We start from the raw sequence: 26358 nt of genomic DNA, 5'->3' as shown, positions 1-26358 counted from the left end.
ACTTTGATGTACTTGAAACCTACTTAAACTCAGAGGGACTGTGTGAAGAGTCGGAGCAATACTGACTTATGCCACTATAAACATTGACATCCCTTTTACCTAAGGATGAGCAATACCACGGTGCAGCAGTATTGCAGCAGGAGGCACTTCGATTTTTGATATTTTAATGGCCACATGAAGGCAAAGTCATATGTATTATATTTCAAGCAGGCAAGCATAAACCTGCTCGTAATATTCCACCACAAGACCTCTGATATTGTTAAGATAAGAAATATATTGTAAATCACTGCAGTTTTTCATGGTGGTTAACCAACCTCGTTTTTCTAATGGTCAAACTATGTCCACCCAAATTACAGGCAACATCAGAAAATCCCTGTAATGATCATCAAACTTTGTTAAAGCTCTGAAAATGCAGTGTTCCAGTAGTACAAAAGGTTTGTTAAAGGGAACAGTTGATCATTTTAAATGTTTCTATAATGTTAGTCAAGTTAGATCAATTGACTGCTTTGTATGGACAACAGTGAAAAGACTAGTCTAACATGTAAACTGTATAAAATAGGGAAATAGTCTCTGTGACGTCACCCATTGATTTTTCAAGTATCATTGTGAAGCTTGAAGCGGGTGGCTCCAGCCCGTGCCATCTTGGCAGTGACGACACAGCTTAAGAGTGGAAGTATTTTTATTGCCTCTCAACTGCTCTCAACATGGCGACGACGTCAGCCATTTTTGTGTACCGGCCTGTAAACATTTCTGCTATAAAGTTGGTTAACATGGTGATCTATGGGGACTGACCCGCTTTAGGAGCCAGACTCAAGTTGCCATTTGAGAAACCTCAGTTTTTGACACTGGCCTCATTTTTCCACATCAGACGTTGCCACTTGGGGACTACGCTCATTTGCTTTTCCGCTGAGATTTTGCTGTGTAGACTGATAACACTCTCATCTAATTACGGAGCAGCAGTGTCGATTAGCTTAGCGCAGTTTAGCTTAGCATAAAGACTGGAAGCAGGGGGCAAACAGCTAGCCTGCCGGGCAACCTCACTGCAATGACAAGACCAGCATAATGTAACTCCCCTTAAATCCACAACTTTGATTTCATCTTTTGTACGAGTTAAACAAATGAGATGGAACATGTTAATTATTGAGCTTTAGCGCTGCTGGTACACGGATCTTTGAACTGTGGAGAGAACCGGTCTTGCTGGCTGTCCCTACTTTCATTCGTTATACTTAGCTAAGCTAGTTAACTCTGGGCTATAGCTTCATGATTAGCGCATGAACATGAGAGATGTATTGAACTTCTCATGCCACTCTTGGAAAGAAAGCAATTAAGCGTGCTTCACAAAATGTCAAATTACAAAAAAATTAATTAAGCTTCCAAACCTACAACCTTTATCCACAAATTGAATTACAAAACCAACATGTCTGTGCCATTATCAGTACGAATATGTCAGTTATGTTTCATTAAGCATGATCACTGAACTTGATACATTAGGCATCGAGGGATAACAATTTCACTCCCAACTGTGTGCATGAACATCTGTTACCCACAGCAGCCTGGGAATTATACATAATGGCCTGATGTTATACTGGCTGTTATAATTCACTGATCTAACTGCTTTGTGCAGCTGTTGAATACAACGATAATTCCACCGTTTGTTCTCGGCATTGAGATGTTTTTTCAAGCAAAACCAGATAGATAAATCAACAGAGCGAGAGACAAAGAACAATGTATCTAAAAATAGGAGAGAGAAGGAAAGAGAAGATGTTGACTGTATGTCACCAGTGCAGGGGGTACCTCGTGGCCTGTGTCCAAACTAATTTAATCAATTACAGTAATTTAGGGGGAGGCAAGTTAGCCAGTCTGGAATTAAAATGTCAGTGCCTGGATTTGCAGCACCACCAATTCTGGGTCAGGAAGGAGGCCTCGGTTTCTAAAAATGGGGATGTGAATGTGTCACTGAATAGTTATTAGGCACCTGCACTGTCAGCCTCTGTGAGCCCCTGATTATAGTCAGCACCATCTCCCTCCCAGGAAATTAGAGAAGCTCTCCAACACTCTGCCTGGTTGTATTAACCTACACTACATCCTAATGGTGTTTGATTTTGGGCATTATTTGATAGTTCACATGTGGAAAAAAATGTAAGACTGAAATATGTCTCTAATGGATCCTTAGTTGCACGTTTTCTATATTTTAAGCACAACTATTGTCTGTCACATCATCACTAGTGCCGCTTAATAAAAACAACACAAGAATAAAAAAAACATTTGTTAAAAACAGAGTAAAATCCCTCCTTTTTTGCTGCTACAAATCCGTAAAATTCTCACATTCTCCCTCCATGCGGCGGAGGTTATCGATACGCCTACAATGCATCACCAGTGTGGATGTGCACAGGCCTCAGCCACTCTCCAACTAGATTAAATCACACTTAACCCCTTGAGGCTGTTTGATTTCTCCCTCTGCCTTTAAATCGACTGTGCTTTTGCCTCTCCGCAGTCACGGGAGCAGTCTTTAAACTACTTTCTGTTGTGTTGTGCCTCAGATGTCTCCTCCGGGGGACGAAGTCTATCTCGGAAGGAGAGATGAAACACTGCAAAGACAGCGAAGGCTGTTCTCCCCACCAGATCGGCTGAGGTCTGGCCTCTCTCTGTGCCAGCGTTATCACAGCTAAGCCACAGGGCATGTTCTCCAGATTGCCTGGTGAGTCACTGGGTTGTGAGTCTCTGGCGCTTGACTGCATTGAGCATGCATTACCCACAGTGCCCTCCTCAAGAGTCTTTGAAGAGCTTCACTATTGGCAATATTAATTGACCTGATTCTAATGAGCGTAACAATGATAACTATCACTGCGAGGTCAAAGCAGAGCAAATCTTCAAAGAATACTGGAGCCTTTTAGAAGGTGAAGTTCAGTCTCTGCGAGAAACGTGGGCGACAATCCTGTTCATTAGGATGCTCCTGATCAATGGATGCTCCTGATCAATGGATCAATAGGATGATTAATAAAATCTATTTAAAATGAACACGTGCAGAGTATGTATCTCACAAAGAGACATGCGTAGCTCAGTTATTAATGATTACTATTTATGGCTGCATAACTGCATATTGGTGGAAGTGCTGCAAGAGTCAGGATTGGACAGATTTTTCCAATCTGTCTCTGAATCGAGGATTTGCAATTCAATGACTCAGTCTGTGAAATACAAACACATGGTAATTAAATGGGTGATCAGGAATTCTGATGGAAATCTGAAGCTCAGAGACTTACGGTTAAAGGAAACATATTTAACAGCTGTTAGCCTTCCGGTAACAGCTGTTCAGAGTGCCGTCTTTTTTTCTTGCACATAAGCAACCATATCTATTCTTATTGGCATGGTAATAATTTATCATTGTAAAAGAAAGCTCTTTGTCAAAGATGTTTCAGAAATGATAGAAGTCATCCAGTGCGCTCTCGCTCTCTCTCTCTCTCTCTCTCTCTCTCTCTCTCTCTCTCTCTCTCAGGCTAAATGGCCATTAAGATCCCACGATTTCCCTTTTTTCTCCCCTACAACCAATACTCCTATCTCCTTAACAGCTCACTGTTCTCTAATGGACTATAAGAGGGTGGCTTTCCAGAAATGGACTTGAAACCACTGAGACCCAACTTTCTATCTCTTTCTCCCTCTAGAATCTGGTTAAACGCTGAAACAGTCAGGCATGCCAGAAGCATTTCTACCCCAGGAGCCCTCTTCCGTTCAGCAAGTCCAGCAGGAATAGTTGTAAACATAAATACTCTTTTGGGTTGTAAGTGGGCGGCATTAATGCATACTGAAAACCCTGGAAGAAGCTATAGCTCCAGGACAATATGTGTCTCCCTAACTCTAGATGTGGTCCACCACAGTGTGTTGCTCTCCATTTCTGAGGTGCAGAGAAGTATGCTGTGGATATAATGCACTTCAATAATTAACTACGTTAGCATTAAAGATTGTTTATTTTGTGTTTTGTTAACTATTCGATCTGCAACCCACACATGCGTTTGAAAATGCATCTATCTTTTTTTTGAAAAAGCTTCATGATCATATTTTAAATGCTGAAAAGACAGTAAGCTTTTGAAATGGCCTTTAAGTATTTTTTTCCCCATCTCCATCTTTGGATAAAATATTGCCGTAACAAAGAGCAAATGAGAAGCATCATACCTCTGCCATTTTCTGTCCACAGTTTATTCCCCAGCCCATCCCCTGTCTGTCTGTCCGTCCTCTTAAAGCACTCTATCCCCCAGACAGAGTCTGAGCCGACCCACCAAATCCCCACATTTCTGCATCACCGCTCCACATTATGCCTCAGCGCTCCTCTTAACCCGAACAAACTGGGACATACAATATCTAATCAGCCCGCAAAACATCTCACCATCACCTCAACTTTACACCTACATACATATGCACTGTACATGGTTTTTTTTCTGAGTGGATGATTGTACACTCACCATATGCAAGTGCTCAACTAACTTGATTATGTAAAGATTGCACAACATTAACTTCTCTGCATTGTCTGTGTGGGCATTAACCAATTCTCTCGTTTCACATTTTGATTCCCTTTTCCAGCTGCAGTCAGGTAAAGAGTTTATTTTTTTCACAGGCAGCTCACGAAAGTGGTGCAGAGGCCGGGCATGTGCAGGCGGGCACGACCTCATACCGGTGAAGACCTGGCTGTCTGTCTGTGACAGAGTGTTTCAAAGGATCTCTGCACCGGGACACAGAGCAGGTCCCCGGCGGGATGAGGTGACAGAGGGTTCAAGCAATGACCGATCAAAGATAGGTGACGGAAAGCTCTTAGCACCATTACACTGAGTGAAGAAGTACTTTAGCTGATGCGATGGATTAATAAATGGACCAAACAACCACACAGGGCTTTCTTTCTGGCTGGGTTAATAGATGCGAAGTGAGTCTACATGAAGAAATAAAATCGCGTGATGGGTAATACTTTAAATGTTTGGTGTTGAGTGCAGAAAATTACAGCTTCCCTGTCACAGGATATGCCATATGAAAAAAAGGTGCAAGTGACAATTGGACTTTGGTGTAGATAGGTATATTGCTCAGTTTAGACATTATATGAAAGAAGCAAATTCACAGCCTGCAATGGTTTTGCAAAAAGCTGTGATTGCGGAGAGATAAAATAACTATCCTACTTCCACTTTCAAAGCAAATCCATCACTCTATTTGTGTCGAGTCTGAGCCTTGACTGAAGATCTCTTTGTGTGCCCACTGTTGCTCCTGGGAAATAGTGTTACTGGTGGTACCGCAACTCTTCGATCCGCTTTAATGAAACTTGAGAACATGTATCCCAGATACCTTAGACATAAAGGCACCTGGGAATAGCACATTATAATTAGTTTGTGGGCCCATCTTTGTGGCGGAGAATCAGACTATTAGCTGTTAGAACAAGGGAAAAGTCATTAGTTCATCTCATTATGGTCACAATTACCTGGAGGAGGGAGAGAGGATGATCTATTACATATCATACATCACTGATCCAGGGAGGCATTTGCGTTGTGGACTCATAATCACATTATGGGGCATAATCTAACATCATCTTCAAAATGAGACCATGTGCTGTTTTGAAAATGATTTCTCACTGAAACATCACAGCCATGAGTCAATGTTTGGAGGACTTGAAGTTTTTCTCACATTCATTTTCATTATAAAATCTAATTACATTTTTTTTTTAAATTGGGTGCAATTTCAAATGCCTCTGTAAACGTATATAGAGCAGGCCAGGGAAAGTATCTCTACAACAGTGAACCTGGTCTCCGATAAGATATCAGTAAATCCTGACTGATCATAACATGCTGTAATGTAGCTGCAGCCTTGTTACCATGGTGTAGTGCAAGGTATCCAGTATGCAAATCACTCTCATATGTTAAAGACATATTGTAGACGGGTCAAAAGATCCAAAATAAAAATAATGCTACTTTATTAAAGCATTAAACAATCAACAATGACAGAAAAGAGTGCACTGCATAATTCACAAATCGGTTTTGTTTTTGTAAAGTGGGAAGAAAACCATGAGATGTACAATAGCCCTCACTAATTAAATGCAATATCCAAACAATGATCTAAATATCAACCCTAATCGGCTGCAAAAATATCAGTCAGCCCAGTCATTTCCAACTTCTCTGTGAAAAATTAAAAAAAACACCGTGATGCATGCGACAACTCTCAAAGTGTGACTTACAACTCCAAAAGTGTGTCTTAATGCACAACCAACGCCAAGTTTGACCCCATGATTATTGTGAAATATAAATATAAATACTCACTGTGCTCCAGAACCAGTTCCTCGGGCAGCTGTTAGTTTGCTGAAAGCGTTGAGAAGAATGCACATGAAGGAAAGCATGAAATCTGTTTTCAGCTTCTGCTGCTTCCTCCGTTTACCTCTGCTCCATGAATGCACATCAGGCACTATAGGCTTGTGGAGTACGAGGTGGTTACTTGATGATCATGAGCAACAGGCTGCTCTCCCCTCCCTCATTCCCTCATTCCCTCTTTCCCTTCCCTTTGCCCTCGTCTCTCTCTCTCCCTCTCTCGCTCAACTCCTTGCTCGAGCGCTGACATCAGAGGTGGGTGTGCCATTATACCAAAAGCTTTTGAGAGAAAGCCATGGCAACCACCATCTAGAGAGCCGTGCATCCCTTCCACCTTTGAATGAGAATATTCCCAGTTTTTCTTCCTCACAATAGGCTTGTATTAGTCCGGTGGGTTAACCGACTGAGGGGAAGGGAGGGAGGGAGGAGAGGAGAGGAGGGGAGGGCCGCTGTAGGCTGGCTCAAACTCACCAGGGTGTCCAATTTTAGACAAGTGGTGGGAAATGCTATCATGAGGTATGCTGATAAGGAGGAGGGGATGGCTCATACAGAGAATGCTCATCACCACCAGAGCAAATGTTCCCTTTATATTTTTGCTTCTTATCGTTTGTTCCCAATGGCCAATGAAGTGATGTCTTGTCTTGAGACAATAGTGTTTACATTGAAAAAAGGAGGTGGTGTCCAAAGTAAATGCAATGCAACAGAAAACAATATCACATAAATTTGATATGTGTGCATAACAAAACATTTGCAGTTGCGTGGCACGTCAGCATTTTGTCCACTGAGCATTACCTCAAAACTGTGCTTGAGTTCATTCTACCTGTATTGATCTACCTGTCTTGGATGGAAACTGCAGGAGTAAACACACATGACAAGTCAATCTCATTGTATTATTTTCACTTCAGTGCTGTTATTACCCATAATGGGGAAGTGAAAAAAACTAAATGTGCATCACTGTGTACTATTGAAGAAAAAAAAGAAGATTATTTTACGACTACAGGCCGAGCACCGATCGTGTGTTTTCATAAAGAGATGTAAAGGAAAGGAAGCATGGTATTCATGTTTCAGGAGCAGAGCTGTTTTCTAGCTGGGTGACCAAAGGCAACTGAAGAAAATGATACAGACCAAGAATGAGAATACAACATTGTTGCAGCACAAAATCATCAGAAAGACCATGGCGCATGAGATGCTAAAGCGCTGATTTTATGCAGCAATATGAGAAATGTCTTTGTCAAAACAAACCAAGTCAAATGATTATCATCTACATGCACTGCTGCATCCACCAGGCAGCATGTCGATTTAGTTTGGACTGAGCTTACACAGCACGTAGCCAGGACACCGTGGCAAACCAGATATATGATAGTAGCTCTCTGAGGGTGCACAGTGGTGCTTTGAGCTAAATGCTATGCTTTGCTTAGCAGGTAGTTTTGAAAACAATTTTAGTTTAACAGGTGTCTGGTCATAAACCAAAGTATTGGACACATTTAAATTATAGCTAACATGTTAAGACATCACCGAAATGATTACAGTAGCGGACGTTAATGTATAAATAATTAAAATCCATCCAATTGTTGTGGAGTCATTTCATCAAATGCCACTGAATGAACATCCAATGTATCATCAAAGACCACAGGGGGATGACGGGGTACCACACGGAGATAAAGTGCTGTTATTGGTCGATATCTACAACACGGCTCCAGAGGAGAGCGAGAGACAGAGATTTTGGAGGAATAAAACCCGCAACTGTGAGTCACATTCTCAAGCACGTTTACTGACGGGAATAGAGCTCAGAGATTATATATATATATTTTTTTTAAAGTTTGCACAAGGGCAAATGTGAGTGAACCGTTTTGTGTGTCTCTGTAATTGTTTCAACCCAGTTTGAGCAATGAAAACCGGGGCGATGGTCTTGATGACTTGTGAGTCTATTTCAGTCTGGACAAATAAAAAAATAAAAAATCCAAAGTGGTGGACCGACCAGAACCAGACCAACATTGCTATCAACAGAGCCAGCCTGCTAATTAAGCTAAAAATACGTGCTCACTTTCATGTTACAGCTTTTGGTGGCAAGACTGTGCATTTTTAATTTTAGATTAAGGATGGCTTGTTGTTTATGACTAAGTCTTGATAAATGCTAATTTTGGCTCGACACTTGAGTGGGCCAGTTTATGGGTGTTAACTGAGGCTCAGTTAGACTGCATGGCACAAACAAGGGGTCTAAATATATTCTGAAATGTTAAATCACATCGGTAACAAGTCCTTTGCTGTATTTGCAATTCGTAGCTATTAATCACAGTAGAAATCAGGCATGCTGCGTTTCGCACAAATCAGGTTGAAGTAGTATACCTGGAATAGAAAATCATCCAAAAATGAAAAACAAACAAGCACTGGATGCTCTGTGAAGCTGTTTCACCAAGTCGGCACCAGCAGTGATTGCACCTACAGGTGTTTGCCTGCCGATTGTTGATTGCTAATTAGGCTACTGAAACAATTTGAACACATTTTGTTCTGAGGATTGATGTAGCCCTCTCTATGACTATCTTTCTCTCTGACAGTTTTCTCAGTGTTGAATTGCTGTCTTTCCACTGTGTCCTGTTTTAAGAGGTCAAATCTTCTCTGAACCTCCGGCTTGTGGAGAATTTCCTTGGCACAATAATCGAATACCATTTTCAAGGCAGCTTTTACCTCCGAAACTTCGGAGATGAAAAGTCATTGACGTGTCTTCCTGACTATGTTGAAGCTACTTTATTGAAGCTTCTGAATGAAGAATGCAGATGTGGCTCTGTGTCGGCGGATATGACTCGTCGTGCTCCTCTACTTGATAAATGGTAAACAAACAGACCTCTTTCCCATGAAACATTTTAACGTTATCTGAATCTTAATAAAAACAACAACATGTTCACTCTTAATCAATGTGGCTTTATTTTTGCTTCACTGATTAGTATGTATGGTGTGCCACCGGGTTCAATTATTGGGTCACTGCTGTTTTCCTTATGCTAAAAAAAAAGGTACTTGGTAGCCACAAACTCATGGACAACAGATGGTTTTGAGTGCCAGGGTACATGTCTGTGAACAGACTTCTTCCATAGACATAACGTCGCAGCCGTGCAAGATATCAGTCATGAAACTTGCAAACAGCCTCAATCGGACATTACACAAACTTTGTACTATAGAGCTGGCAAGGTAAAGTGTGTTTAATGTCCGGTCCTAATGAGTCAGACTGGACATCACACATGTTCTCACATTCAGCTCCTCTGGGTGATGTCTAGATGATTTCATGGTTGTGTAAAAGGGGTTCATGTTATGGTCAGATTCTGTGGCAGCCAACTTTCATCAGCTGTATTTCTACTTTAGTTTCTAACACACTTCCTGGCAGCGGTGCATTAACAGCACAGGACATTGTGCTACTGTTCAGTCAGAGCCATCTTTACTTTCTTTACCAGAGACATATTATCACCGTCCCACTTCCAATGCGAATGGGTCTAGGGCTGTGGTTGAGTTAAAAAGCACTCAGAAGTTAATCCTAATTATTTTTGTTAAGTATTTATGCTGCTTAGTGAGAGGAACCCATTTAGTTGTTCACTGATAGTCAAGAAGAAAGTCTTGAGAGTGGCTGCTTATGTCTTTACAGGTTATAAATTAGCTTGGCCACTGCGGTCTTTTGAGGCAGGATAAAGCTGTGGCACCAGAGTCACTATTTCACTCAGCGCTCAGTGATGTCAGCTTTTATTGATCTAGAAGATTCATACTCTCCCGTTTGTAGGGATAGATTTGGAACCAATAATAAATACAGAGAAATCTCCCCCATTTCTAGAATTACATTTTTTTTTTTATAAAAGCTTAAAAGCTTGGGGTTTTCATTTACAAAGCATGATAATCATTTAAATGTGTCCAAATGTCTGTGTTTTTTTACCCACTGACATTTTAAGAGTTCTGATAGGAAATTTGAGACGAAAATAAAAGTCATCCATGTTTGCCTCTATTGCTTCAACCATGAAGAGAGAACGAGGTGAAGACCTTGATGGAGGTATTCTTTTAATAAAAATGGACAAGTTCTTTATTTCCATGCAAACATAGACAAAGAAGTGCTCTCACTCACATGATTGCATGGGTTCAACAGCTTTTGTTCCCTACCAAGCTGAAATGGCTTTCTTTGTTATTAACAGCGCTCGCTCACTGCATAGTTGATGCCGGTCGTGCAGCAGCCCTGAAAATATAAATAAAAAAAAAATGTAATCTACAGCAAAAGTTAGACAAAGGCCTTGTAGTTAGTGAGAATCACTCTCATTGTTCCCTTGTTTTAACTTAAGTTTTGACCAAATGGAAACATATTCCAGGAATTGCTGCTTGGGGTTCCCAGAATGACAATCAGCATGCCCTAGCCTGGCTTTGATAAACTAAGAAATGAATGGGCGTAGGAGGAAAAAATTAGATTGATCATCTAATTTTCTCATTAGCTGACCTGTATGTTATACTCTGCCAGCACAGACGTCGATACAACAGCAGCGAGGTATAATGTGCAACCTGCAGCACTGATTTTATTGGAGCAGAAGCACAGTGGCTTTGCTTCTATGTAGTGTGATTTCCAGCGGTGAAGGAATTGGGTTCAGATGCTGACGTTAAAGGGGACACGTTTAAGTGCTTGTGCACACACACATTTGGGTATCTGGAGCGCCCTACCGACCTACAAACTGAAATAAAACAACCCGGTCAGTAACCGATCAGTAACCTGATTCAATAAGCCATTCAGATTTGGCTCCCCGTCATCTCATGCAGGTTTATTGGAATATATAACCTACTTTGTGCCCCTGGGGGGGGGGGGGGGGGTTTCGGCTCCACCCTTAGTAAGTTACCTAACAAACGTAAGTTTAAAAAAGTCAACGTTGACTTTTGGTTTCACACTGGACACAAAAAACGGTCCCCTGGGTGAAAGACCCGTTTTTGTTGGACCCATCACTCCACCCCAATGCCACATCCTGGCTCACGATCACATGCGTTATACATGATTTGTGGTGCAATGCGTTTCATAGGTAAAAGTATTAACAGTTAATATACAGCCTGCTTGAGTAAATGTACTTATTTACTTCACACCACCGGGGATATTTTAGATACTTCACTTTTTATGAAATGGCTCAAAAACCGTTGCATGATTTGCACCATCTGTAAAAATCCAAACCAAAATGAGGTTCAGGCGGCAAAGAGGCACAGCTGCATTTGTTTGACTGAGATCAGTAGTAATCTGAGCTTTACCTCGCAAACTCAACTGACTTGATCTAGCATTGCAAGTGTAAATATTATAACTTATTTGAGTGCGAGTGTGAGATAAAGATAACCTCAGTATGTGCTGGAATCAAATAAGAGAAGAACGAGTACACAGTATAGCGAGACCGGCTATCACGGAGCGGAAGAGTCGGAACACAATGTATGACAGTGTGGAAACGTGTGGGAGGCGTCTGTGACCTCAGCCTATTTCTGACAGCTGCCAGGCCGCAGTGTTGGTTCAAGTAACACACTCTTCATGCTAATCACATGTGAAAAACACTCTATACATCTACCACTAACAACTGTATGTTGAGAACGAAGATAGGTTTTTGGGCTCGTTTCTGAGACAAAATACGCAAGACATTGAATTAGATATGCAGGAAAAGAAAACATTCAAAAAATATTTTCTCTTTGATACATTTTCACCCTATCTTTAAATGTTAAATCATCCACCTGGACGCTCTAAAAATTCCATCTTCCAGTAGTAGGCCAGGGATCTATTTATTTTGGCAGGTAAAAGTGGTCCATCTGTTGGGTGAGCCAATTTGCATAGCTCATAAAATATGTGCTCATTTTGAACATTTTCCTCTTGAAGTAATATGTTATTAAATAGCAGACTGTGACAAGGTGCCACTCAGAGAGAACCAGCACATTCTGATGTAGCGTTTCAAAATGAAAGCCCTTCAAAATCTCATTTGTGAGCTAACTTCAAATCACATTCATGATTTCACAAATTTCAATTTATTACCTCTTCCCAAGGTCCTAGACACTCGGGACTGATACCACTCACCCTGCAATGACCGCTTTAGTGGGGGTAGAGCCCACTCCCAAGGCTCTAGGACCTTCCTATCAACCTAACCCCAACCCTTATTCTGTGCTTGGCCACGCCCCCAGCCCAAAGCAATGGGAGTCTATGACAGCTATACCAAAGGAACAGGCTACAGCCACCAAACTTGAAACAAAGGTGCTTTGGAGTCCTGGGAAGACACACACAACAACATCAGGAGTCTCATCAGACTCCTCATTCATGAGCTAACTTCAAATCACATTCATGAGACAATTTGTCTAATTTCAGATACGATTTTAGAGGAAATGGTGCATAGTTACAAAATCATTTCACAATAGGTTAATAGCAGACCACCTCAAGGTGTCACTCAGAGAGTATCAGAACATTCTGATCTAGCATTTTAAAATGAAAGCCCTTCAAAATGTCATTCATGAGCTAACTTCAAATCAAATTCATGAGACAATTTGTCATATTCATATATTGCAGCAGAAAACAGAGTTGACAGAATCATATTTCTCTGCACAAACTGCCACAGAACTGAACATCCAGCAAGAACAGAGCAAAAGCATGAGTTCAGAAATAACTAGTGTTTCAGAGTTTATAGAATTGAGACTGCAAATTAAACATAAATCTCTTTCTGTGTTTTGGGTTGTTCTCATCCAGAAGAATAATACACAATTTAAATACAGTGTCTTTCATTCATATTTCTTGTAAAGCCCTTTGGCCGACATGACACGAGAATAAGTATAAATGCACCGAGTGCTACAGCTGTTGATGACAGAATGCAATCATATCACCGTTTCACATAAAAGAAAGTAGAAACCACAGTTGGCATGGTAATATCATGGCCACATATCTGCCGCTTGAGTATCACACGTTCATGTCAGGAGTTCACATGGCTTGATACCAAAAATAGCACACGGTCTTAGCCTAGCATGCGGTTTTGTCAAGATGAAGATGCTACGGGCAGAATAATGATTCGTGTTATTAGTTCTGTTGTTGCCGTTGATAAAATGTCTCCTTTCCTCCCTGCCTCCTCTCCAGAGACTGTTTATTCAGCCTGACCTGCATGACGTCGTCCTTAATTCCCTTATAGCCGGCTAATCTTAGTGCTCAAACTGCTGTTAAGGCACACAATTGGCAGGCTGATCTGTTGTTTATATCAATATTGCTTTGGTTGTATCATGAGGAAATATTTTGAATGACAAAACTGCTGCTGGCAAAACTTGATTTAATCTTTTCTTTCAAAAGCCCTCAGCTCAGGCCACTTAATACGTAAAATATCAAAAACATTTTGACTTGACAAAGCAGGAAGAGCGCAGGTGGAACTATTACATCAACGATGGCTCTGTTCCATTAAGTGTCCCCGGAGGTCTCCCCTGTGAGCCAGCATGTGCTCCCCTCAATGAAATACAGACATCAAAAAAAGGTCTATTAGATATCGACACTTTAACAAGACTTCAGCAAGTTAAACTTCAATTAGTCCATCTAAAATTGAGTGCAGTGAATAGGGAAAATGAAAGCATAAATTCCGATTGGCAAATCAGTTTTACACAGTATAACATTGAGATGCTTTGAATTTAATTAAATGAATTCTGTTACTTGAGGACAGAACGTCACCATAGACCTGTTCATGTAGACAATTTGACTTGTCACAGCAGAAGAAGCCCAGGTGAAACTAATAATATTAATTAAGCATACCAGCCTGCATACAGAATTACGATTATTAATTACACATGTGCTTATTCTTATATTGACATGTTATGTATTCTCAGTTTTACCTCAAAACAAACTTTGAAATGTTCAATTTCATTATGAGAGGTGTGCCTCTACTCATTTAACTTTATTTAGGCCTCTTCATTTTGTTGTTGGTCCAGTGTGTGTGTGTATGGGGATGCTAAAGTCTACAATGACTTCAAGCAAGAGGCAGGTTTTTAACAACAAGACTAAAAAATGCACTCAGTCGCACATTTTCTAACTCACTGGAGTTACACTTCATTCTTAGTTAATCGGGACAGCACTTTTCTCCACTTGCCCATTCTTGCTCCGTTAAGTTAAATGCTGCACACATACTGTCTGTCATCATGATCAACTACTCCTGCTGCCACCTAAGCCAAACAGGTTTTACTTCATTTTCCACGTCTCCTTAACAACTTAATGCTCTAACAAGACTATCCAGCGGACTCAGGTGTATTGCATTTCAAAAAGTAGCCTTCTCTTCAGGAAAGTGTGAGCTGGTGCAGATCAGATTATGAGTAAGTGGTGGTGCTGTTCCGATGTGAGGGTCCCGGGACAGAGGAGTTCATATGTGTACAGATTGTAAAGCCCTCTGAGGCAAATTTGTGATTTTGGGCTGTACAAAATAAATTGAATTGGCCAGCACTGTTCCTTCACAGTAAGGAGGATCCTGATGTTTGTTGCCAACATTGCTGCATTTTAAAACAGGCGCTATTCCAAGCAAATTAGTTTTGTTCAACATTGCACACCCATGGTAATAATAATAGTTATTGAAGAGAGATAATAAAGCTCTCCCAGTGTCAGTTAACCAACTAGTTTGGTAGCTTTGGTCAATTGCTAGGTTCAGTTTATTCAGGAGATGCATTTGTACCAAAATGTTTAATTTGTATTTGTGACAAAGGAGGGTAAATGAAAGTGAATGGTACAAAACAGCTAATGGTCAATGATAGCTTCGTCCGTTGACTTTTGGACTGCCCGGCTCTCCGTGCCCTCAAAAGTTCAACACTGTCAAGACTGCTAGACCAATGGGGTCAATGGAACAAAGTTGAACCCTACTCGGAACAATTGCACAGATACATTTTTGGTTGTTGGTTGATCGGAGACTTTCGGTTCTCTAAAATGTAAAAGCACCATCTTTTAGCATAAGTGTGAACTCGAAAATATTCGATGGAAAATGTTGCTTTTTAGTAAAAACTACACTACTTCACAGATTTGTGTTTTTTAAGTATTCCACATGAATTCACCCAAAATTAAGTATAGAAAAAAAAGGAAAGAAGATTTAATGAAAAATCAGCCGTGATGCGTTCACCATTAAGCTATACTTGATCAATTTAGTGACTGCTGGAGGAAGCCACAGTATAATTGTGGTCTCGTACACTGGGGATTGACTCAACATTTTGTTTTTTTATGTTCAAGTTTACCAATTAGTCATTTTTGCTGGCTTTAATTTTTCTGCTGGAAGTGAGCCCTTTTCTCTCTAATAATTATTTTCTGCTTCTTCTCCTGCTTTCAGTCTGAACGACTGTACAGCAGTAATTCTCTTTAACTTGATTACAGTAATTTAATGTTCTCTACTGTGCCTTGACCCTTTCTGGACCGAGACGTTTGGTGCAATAAATATTACAACACGGGTCACACTAGAGTTCAAGTATGAAATCATCACCAGATGAAGATTAAACAAATGTAATGCCTTAAGTATATATATATTAATACCTTAAGTATATATATATACCGTTTTAATCTTGGCTGGACATACACTGAATGCAAATCCTTATCCAAGCATCAATACTATCATGTAAGCATTGAAATAACGATGTCAGTCAACTTAATCCACCTGTCAAACGTTGCCAGCGCTGCATTTTGCCTTTCATTACTTCCCAGGGAAAAATAGCTTTCTGCAGAAGAAACTGCTTTACGCAAGAAAATGAGGATTCCTACTGTGCAGCCAGCTTTTAAGGATCTCATCCCGCTGACTGTGAGCAGCTGACGACCTTTGGCTTGGCAGCGAGCAGCAGGACTCATCCCTGTGCAAACAGAGTCATCTGATCACTCGGGGAGTTGTGAAAATGAGTAACACATACTGTACATCCTCTTGAAAATGGCAGGATGGGTCACTCTGGTACAGAGGTCAGTGACCAGAAGGAGTGCATCCGTAAAAATAGCTGAGAAGTTCCTTTGAAGATCCAGCTGTTCAAAGACACACTTGTCACCATATGGAGCTCTGAATGCCTGAATAAAGGTATTTTCAGTATGATATGGATTGAATTGCGAGGCTTTACTTTGATGTTATCCATGAAGGTCTATCCCAATTGTTGTGTTAGAGCTCTAGTTTCCAGGGCTCTGAGCCCCGCTGACATTCAACTCAGCCATCAGAATGCAATATCAGACTTTAGATCCACAGGGTTAAAGGAATTCAATTTATTCAGGCTCTTGAGATGTGTGAATGAATAATTGAAAGCAGTGACAGTCAGGTGCAGAGTGCAGCCCCATGTCAATCTACTTCATTATTGTGAATTTATATTCAAAAATCCTCCATCTGTAAAGCAGGCCAACCTAGTCTCCTAGAAACGATGCTTATACAGTGCTAAATTATATTTCCAATCTGGTGACTAATGTAACCGCAGGCTGGTGGAAAGTCTAACCCTGAACCTGGACACCAGAGTCCGGGGTTATCCTGACTGCCGTTTGTGATTAGTTATATCAACATGTCTAACGTCACTGACATTATTTCTGTATCCTTTTCTAGGTGCAAAAACAAAACAATGATAGAAACAGATAAAATACACCTATAAAACTAAACCTACAAGAATTAACGTATCGTCATCATAATTATGATATCATGCAGTTACCGTGATTTAAATGAACGTAATAACGGAATGTTTCAGCAGAAATGTTTCTCTCAGGAGTTGGTGGAGACCAAAAACGCAGATCAAATGAATGCTAATGTTCTGTAGCTGCTGTATGTGTAAATACTGTAAGCAGCTGCTTGCAAACAAGTTTGCCATATTAACTACGTTAGTGTTGTTTTCACAACCTGGTCCTCACGACCGAGGTGAGATTGTGTGATATGATTCAAGTTCCAGAACCTTGTGGTGAGATTATCTAGTCAACTGCCATTTCCAAGGTGAAGAATGAACTCAACTCTTGTCTGGTAATGTATCTCAGAATCACTTTTCAAGAAGAGACCTTAGGTGAAAATCCTATTAATAGGAGGGTCATCTAATTGAAACGGAACATCACGAGGCCAGCAAGTCAAATCGTGCAAAGTCAGACACAAGGCCTTGCAGAATTATCCATTACTATTTAAAGAATTGTTTTCGATGAAGATATAAATATCCTTTGTTATAAATTAGATTCAGTTTCTAAGGATACTTTGTTGCTATGAGACAGAGTAGAACAATGAGTTGTATGTGGCATGTAAAGGTATGTGGTGCATGTGCAGTGTATGTGTTTATGACAAAATGGGAAAATATTGCTTTTGCTGTCCATATGGCAATAATAGGGATATTATTTTTGCAGAATCAGTCTTTAGTGATGACAATTTCAGTATTTATTATCAAGTTATTTCAGTAATATGTCATAGATTAAATGCAAGTCTATCTGCTCTTTTCTGCAAATATTCACCTCAAATTTGATTTATACCGAGGTCAGTGGTGAGGATAGCCATTCCCTTCAGGCTGAACACTGAATATGGCCCGTTTGTGAAACGCCTTCGATTAACCGAAACCCCAATTAGTCAGGGTTCATTTCATCAATGAAGCTGGTTGCTTTGTTTTTTCATCATTATTTGAAGCCTCTTTGTTTTCGTGATTAGGCTTCACAGAAACACCAAGTGATTAAAGAGAGAGAGCACATGAATATGCCAAAAAGTATTTTTCCCTCTCTATTTCGCTTCCTTTCCTTCTGTTCCGCTTCTCTGCAGTCTACTTGCAGTGTGAGAAGTCGACGTCTGCTGTCAGTGTTAAGATGTCAGTTTATAACTCAGCAGGTCTGTTGATCACTATGGCTTTGATTATAGCTGTGCAAAATAACAGCTCCCCTCTCAGTGCAATCTGTGCAGGCCTTCCTCTGCCTGCTCTGCTGTGTGCCATTTAATGGGCTCCTTTGTTTCTTGGATGCTTTTCTCCGATCATAGTTATCATCAGCGATGTATTACTGGTATAACAATGTCCTGTCTTCTTGTTGGCTGGTTGATAATTAAACCCAGATATTTATTAATTTAAATGTATGCTTTCTCCATCAGTATTCTAACAAAAAATATTCAACCCGTGCTTTCAATGTGAAAATATGTGAACTAGCACCTGACGAGAGGTTTTAATGTAATGACATTTTTAATCACCATTTCTGTTGTGATAACCTTTCTAAAATAATAACAGTGACCACTTAGCCATTCAATTATTCAAAAGAAATTTAACAATTTGATTTGTTTCCAAACTCAGAGCGTCTGAGGTCATTTAAAATGTGTTATCTATTCATCTTTGTACAAGGTTATTCACACCATTTGGACTGAGATTGATGCCATCAGATGCCTCTGCTAGATGTAAATTACGTCTTGGACTCAATGTATAAGTGAGATGAAGGAACAGGAAGCCTTTGTCTCTCGGCAGATGGTGGTAAAATTGCACACATTTCATCAATTCGACAGTAATTTTGCATGTGCATAAATGTTGTGCACAAAGTAAGAACATTTCTCTGCACATATCAGGGAATGAGGCCCATGGACAATGCCAACATGTAGATGTTCAGCAGGTGTAATATTTTCCACGTTCACCGTCTTAGTTTAGCATGTTAGCATGCTAACATTTGCTAATAAACACAAATCTGACGCTAATAGATAAATCCAAATATGGTCACTTCGGTTCACTGGTTGTAAAAAACAAATTGGCAACGGACAGAATCCAAGATAGTGATGGCCAAAATGTCGAACTTAGAGCTTCAAAACCACAGTCCACAAACCAATAGGTGATGTCACAAAGACTACGTCCACTTCTTTTATGATCTAGATCAAAGCGGTGGACCACTTCGCTGAGCGAGATTATCATCCCCAAAGTCACGTCGCTAGTATGTTATAAAAGGTTTGCCAATAACTTACTTTTTATCTCTGTGCAGGCACAAAGCTCCACAGGTGTTGGTGGGTGAATCTTTGGACGGGGCCAGGTTGGCTGTTTACCCTGCTTAGCTAGGAGAACCATGTCCAGCTCTGTACTTTGCTTTCATGTCATATGGAAGGGTAGATATGGAGAAGACAGCTCAAGATCTACAAACAACTCTAAAGTTGTGATGGTCAAGTCAGAATTAAAATACTGTACATTGGCAACATGGCACAACAGGCATTAAATTAGGGTTTAAGTGCCCTTAACAATAAACTTCTGACGTGAGATATTTGTTTGTTGTGGTTCTTTGCTTTTAGGCACTTCCATACGTCAGTAGTTATGATTATTGATGAGTGGGAAACTGGTAATTATGGTAACACCAACAGGACGTGAACAAAGCATTAACACAGACATGAGATTGATATCAACCTTCTTTTCTCACCGTCATGAAGATGGAGTTCATTTCAAAAATGTTCTTTAATAACTAAATAAATCATAAGACAAGGAAAGCAATTTAGAATATAAAAGTGGTGTAGAGACATCCTGGCATACTAACGGTTTATAGTGAACTCAGTCATTTATAGATAAATGGGGCGAGCTCTTTCATTCGTCTGTGAAACTGAGAGAAAGCCAAAAGGAAATAGAATGTTATTATTTACAGCTCCTGGATTAATAAGTAATTAACCTCTGCGACCCTAGACACAACAGTGGGTCAGTTTTTAGAGGCTCATGTCAAGCCTCGTTCAAACTTACCTATTTCACATTTTAGTGGAGGTGGTAAAGATTCCAACAGGCCTATTTAGGTCATGAAAGCACAAAATGATGCACAGAAATGTCAAATATTTCTATTGGTAATAACTGAAGCAAATTAACTCGGCGTCTCTCGAGTTTGAATATTTCACTCAGCTCAAGCACTGGAACAAGTGAATAAAGAATATATATTATACAGTGTGAAAGCTCACTAAGGGAAGATCCAGATTTGGAAAATATTAGGAAATAGAATATGATAATCCACAGCACTTGAATTAATTAGGAATTATCTCATTAAGTATCAATTATAAAGCAGAATGGGTTAGATCTGCTTACACGTTCAACTCAAGCTACAAGTTTTACCTCCAATTGTGAAATGTAGAAATTGAACCAAGCCAAAGTCTTTGCTTATTTGGTTAATTTACGACAGATCATGAAATACATCATTACAAGCCATTTTCCCAAAATAACTAACATGCAACATGCTTTTTGTGTTTCTGGAGAAAACTGAAAACCCAAAAAGGTTTTTAAAAAAGAGACAAAAAAAAGATTCATAAAGCTGATTACATTTTTATATGGCAATTTTTAAAGAGTCATACAACTTTTATTTGGTGTAGCCAAACAAAGAAAAGTCACAAAATTGAACAATCAACAATTTGAATGGAGTTGTCTCTTAAAATACACCCGTGCCTCTGCGTGGTGCTGATGTGTTTGAGTTGTGGGTACTGTATGGGGCAGAGACAGATCAAGGACCACTGTTAGCGTGCAGATAGGAAGATAGTAGTTGGTAAATGGTTTTGTTTCTGAGATTTCTGAAACCACTGATGGCACTTTCATTCTCCTCTGAGACATGGCTGTAGCTGAGTACTTGTGAAGTTTGAGAGGAAATGAAGACAGAGATCTATGTAATTTGTCTTACGGGCAGCATTTCATACTGAACCTCCAAAACACTCCCTCTATAATTAGATGTGATATGAGATTATACATATTGTGAGCAAACCCCTTCACATCATCAATATCATACTGCTTCTACGGAGTTGTAAACAAACAATGCACAGATATCCACAATGATAGAAAAAATAAATAAAGTCATGTTAATGTACGAAGCTTTCATTTTCAGATATTCACAGTTGCATTATTTGATATCAAGAATGAACGTTCTGGATAACTTTAACATAATTGTTATATGGAAAACTTCAGCAATCCAGCCCAATTATGACAAGTCATACCTGAAGGGAGCCATTTAGGCATTTTTGGATATCCAGAACAGAGATCCACAATACATCTGTGAATATAAGCAACTGCATTGTTTATAGTCATAATTTTAAATTACATATCTGAAATTGCATATTTACTAGTCATAAAGGCAATTATGGATATCCATAAGGATATTTTTACATGATATCATAATGCATTTTCATTATACAAAATTACATTATGGATATCTCAAATGGATTGTCATTGTGGATATTTAAAATTTAAATTATGACTAATAATTGGATTGTAGATATCTGAAATGGCAGTTTTTCCAATCATTTTTGGAACAAAAGAAAAAAGAAATTATGAATATCAATGGCAAAAGTGACGTTTTAAGGAAATTTTAAGCAGCTCTCCATGATATTTCTTAGCTGAAATTAATTCCACTTACTGCAAGTTCTGTAATAAGCTCCCACCAGTCTGAAAGGACGTGTCATCACACTCAACTCCTAAAAAGGAACACACAGAAAGTTTCCTTTTATCAAAAAAAGTTTGAACCTTTTGAAGTCAAACTACCCAGATAAAGCTAGTTTATTTTAATAGACAGGCATCCATTTGCGGCTAACCTTGCAAACATGATTGGTGATCACCAAGTTGTTCAGCAGTCATGGCTCAGTCAAAAGGTTTGAACCCTGGTGTGCTACTCAGACAAGCAGGATAGGGAACAGTCCACATTTACTTGTGATCAAAAAATGAGCAAAAAACAAAACCAGGCCAACTTTTCCAAAATGGGGTCAGGTTGCAGGGCAGAAATCTGAAGGTCAGGGAGGCTGAACATTAAGCTGGAAAGCTAAGATGGAAACACAAAACACAATCTGGAAAGGAGTTTGTAGAAGTGGGCGGGTATATGCTGACAGGGCTGATGAGGGAAAGTGGAAACAGGTGAGCGGGTGAATGACAGAGTCAAGTGGAAAATTGTGAGGGCATCTGGTGGATCGATGGGGATTGGCAAGGGTTCCTAAGAAATGCATGGCCCTGGGGGAAGTGAGCAAAAGCTGGGGCAGACTGAGTGAAATGAAAACAAATGAGACAGACGTCGTGACACAAAACCACAAATGTCAAACTCACCGTGGCCCTGGAAAAGTCAGTGGTTCACCAAAGTCATTTGGATACATCGCGTGAACATGATTTTGTGCCAATCCATGCAGTAGATGTTAAGATGATTCACTCGGTAAATGAAAACTTTTACTTGCCAGCGGTCTGCAGACCTTCATCCTCTGTAGTTCATGAATACATATAAATGTACAAAATCTGTATATGAAATGTATATCCATCCGATAATGTGTGAGATACTTTAGTCTCAAAGTGGTGTACCGATCAATAGACTAACTGACCTTGACGTCTCCAGAGGCACGCTGAGCAAGAGCTTCTGTTCAGATCACCCATTCCTCCATCAACAATGCAATATCACAATAACATACTGTATGTTTTGTGTGAGGGCCGAGGCTGTTACGATACACATGACACAATGTTCTCAAACTAGTCGACTACTTTACCTGCAACCACACATACACCTACCTTTGATTAAAGGCAACACACTGCTTGTGGTAGTTGCTGAAAGTAATTCTGGGAAACGCATGTTGAGGGGAACTGAGATATTTATATCTGATTGACTGAATCTGAGCGTGTAATTATTACTGCAGTAACACATCACTCTGCAGTGATCTAACAGCATATTTAGATTAACAAACCAATGAGATCTTGTGATTTACTTGCCTTAAAAAGATGTCTTTACATAAAACCAGATATTTTCTATGAATATCCTGCCAATTACTCCCTTGTCAGGAGTGGACTGCAGTGAGAAGGAAGCATTATGTAAACGCAGGAACTCTGACACTGGCGCCGGTGGAGAGAACTAAAGCAATGATCTATGGAGCAGTGTGTTGCTTGTGTTGTTGTTGGTGGGCGGCAGCTGTATTTACCACTCGAGCCTGTTGTTTCCTCCGACTTAATGAGCATCAGGGCCACTTCAGAGCTGATGTCACCGTTCACCTTGAAACAGGAGTGGGATTTCAACATCTGGTTCTGATGATAATAATAATAAACCATTAGAACAGTTTGGACAGCTCTCTGCACTCTCTGCTTTAGTTTTGTCTCTGTAAAATGTAAGTGAAAGTGTAACATTTTATCACTTGACATTTGAATACTAATACAATAGAATTGAGGCTGCAATTGTGACATGTTGTGAGTTGATTTGGGGATGTAGCTTGTTGTATAGCTAATGTCGAGTCTAATCGGTGGTCATTATCACTACAGTGTTTCTGTCCTTTGTGTGTTACCGGTATCCTGATGTGGCAGTCCTCCAGCAAAAGGGAAAGGCTGAAGCCATTGACTATTGATATGTTATAGCTGGTCAGACCCATAGACCGTATATGGACATAGTCACCGTGACATCACCCATTGATTTGTGGACTACGGTTTTGAAGCCTCGAGTTCGGCCAAGGCTTTTGAATGGAAGGCTGGATCTTGAGCTTTGGGGTATGACACATGTGCAGTGTAACTGGGACTGCAATGTTGAATAGGTTACATAAGACAGAGATAGAAATAAAGGGATGTTGTCTTCTCACGTGCTCTTTAGTTGCGCTTGGCCTGACAGAACTATTTGGGTACACTCAAAAGGTCGTCTACAAACAGAAAGCATTTATTATTTATAGTATTTTATGAAGGATGTTTTCAATAATTGGAGAATTGCAATTCTCACTCATAAAGTAGGCTACTATTGACACCCTCAGTGAAACAAATCCTCTTGTTCAATGATCGTGTGCCGGCTAGTGAGTCCTTCAGTAAGTGCAGACCAGATTTTACGGCGCCTGTGTTGTGTCCAAAATTACATGATATTGCGCTGAACCGAACATCACTTTATGAACGGCTTTATTGTCTATTTTATTCTAAATGGGACCATCGTTTTTTTATAAAATGAACATCACGTTGCATTGATGGAGACAAAACTAGTGTTAGAGACTATGAACTCATTAGGAAGATGTTTTGTCTCTCATTGATATTGAATGTGGGTTAATAAAAATGACTTGTGCCTGACTAATGTTGCTCCCTCACAACAGCCCACAATCAAAGGGCTTTACAATCTGTACAACATACACAACTCTCTATTAACACCCCTTTCCATGCCGGTCCACACTAAGACATGTTGGCTGGTTAAAGTCATGATATTAGTAATAAAATGCACCATTATGTTTATGTAAGGTTCCTCAGACTGGTCCCCACAAATGCACAATTTGCTTTCAAAACACACAAATGCACCAGCAGCTGAAGATAAAGACGCTCCACAGTATTTGTCAAATGTGTATTTGTGCCTTTGTCTGCTCCTTTATTTGTGCTTCCTCCTGATCCAAAAGAAACTGTGGCCTGCTGAGGCAGTATAATAACGGCTTTTTTATGTTCTCAGAAGTCCCAACAATGGGTCTGCCTTTAACAGACTCATTATGTGTCCACACAAATCTCTTTTAGAATTTCATTACAACTTATAAAATGGTTGAATACGCTGCAGTTGTTGAAATGCTAAAATGTCTTCAGAAAAGCTAAATAAAGCATACAGCTGTTTTGTCAAAGAAGCTTTTGTAAGCTGCTGACATGTGCTTCATCGCATTCAATTTGCAATACTGAATGCATTTTCCAGTTCAGTGGTTAAAAATACACTGTGTTGAAGTATTCCCCTCTGTTCTATAACGTGCCTCAGTTAAAGTCTCTTGATTGCAGTGGAGTGCTGCTGAACAGCTTCTAGTGCTTCTGGATCACATTCACAACTTCTTGTCTCCCCCTGCAGGACATTAGCAGAGCTCACCACTCACTCTTAGTTTTCTCCTGCTACACTAGCTGTCACTATAATACAGGGTACGGACATACACTTGTACACACAGTGTTTCCATGCATATCTGCCTTTTCATCATTAATACAAACGGTTCATAAGGACTGATCATCAGACCTGAATTCTCCCCTCTGAGTACATTTCCCTTACTATGTTTCTCATGGGCCGAGGTAAGATCATGTTAGAAACTTTACCACAAAATGATTGAGAAACGGGTTGCATATTTCTTTTATTGAAACAAAGACAGCAGAATAAAAATAACATCATACAACTCTAAGATTGACATATTTAATCATTGCCTTAATTTAGATTATGTTTTGATGCAACTTTCCTCAATCTATACTCCCACCTAATAATTCAATAAGACTGCCTACTTTAGTGTTCAGAAGGGGGATTTAAACACCTGAAGCCCAGGAAACTGACTCATGTCTCTGAAAAAAAATGATGTGGAGTTTTTCTGGAGTGTCTGCAAATGGACAATGTCATCTTTATTCCACACAAACAGCCCGTTATACTGTTGCTCTGCAGCTGACCACTTTTTTAAAAATTCTTTATTCCTCAAGACACCTGAGTGGTGGAGTAAAAGGTTGGTAAAATGAACAATACAGCCAGTTCAGCTTTACACATGGGTCATTCAAAAAAATCTAAATTCATGTGGAGGTTTTAATTTACAGTTGAAAAAAAATGTAGCCGTTGTGGCCCGTGAAACTTGAGGCCCTTTTGTGTCCCGATGAGCTCACTTACTTTATTTAATAACTCAAGAAGCGAGCTGAATGGAATGCCAAGCTCATCATGCATTTCATTCTTGTTCGATTTCACAGTAAATCTGTATGCGCTCCGAACTCATTGCACCATCCAGTGCTAAAGGGCGCGTGAGTCATCGTGGCATCTCTCTACGGGTGGGCTGTATGAGACGGCTCATGCAGAGAAGCCCACGTGCTGCTTTTTTTTTTACCCATGGTGATGTCATAAGCAGAGACTTCCTGAACACAAGGTTCATTCACAGAGTCCTTCCTCCGACACGGGGACCAAGCACCAAACAAGCTGTCTCCATAGCAACTGCAGCCTCCGGGGAGGGGGATGGAAGCCCCCTTCTAGTTATTTGTTATTTAAGGGAGGAATGGGGTTTGAAACTGTGTGTGCACTGTACACAGACATGTGTGTCTATGTAAATAGCACATCATTTTACCAGGTTAAACTACTTTTATGTTGGATGAAATAAATGATAAACAAACATGTTGAGTCTCCCATGAGTCTGTCTGTTCAGGACAGGAGGGGAGCACTTGATGAGTCACTGTCTACTGTGGGTCTACTCAATTT

The sequence above is a fragment of the Anarhichas minor genome, unplaced genomic scaffold (assembly GCF_050575085.1).
Source record: "Anarhichas minor isolate MPS153535 unplaced genomic scaffold, ASM5057508v1 ptg000003l, whole genome shotgun sequence".
Lineage (NCBI taxonomy): Eukaryota > Metazoa > Chordata > Actinopteri > Perciformes > Anarhichadidae > Anarhichas > Anarhichas minor.
The sequence above is the reverse complement of the archived record's forward strand: the minus strand, read 5'-3'. Positions refer to the sequence as shown.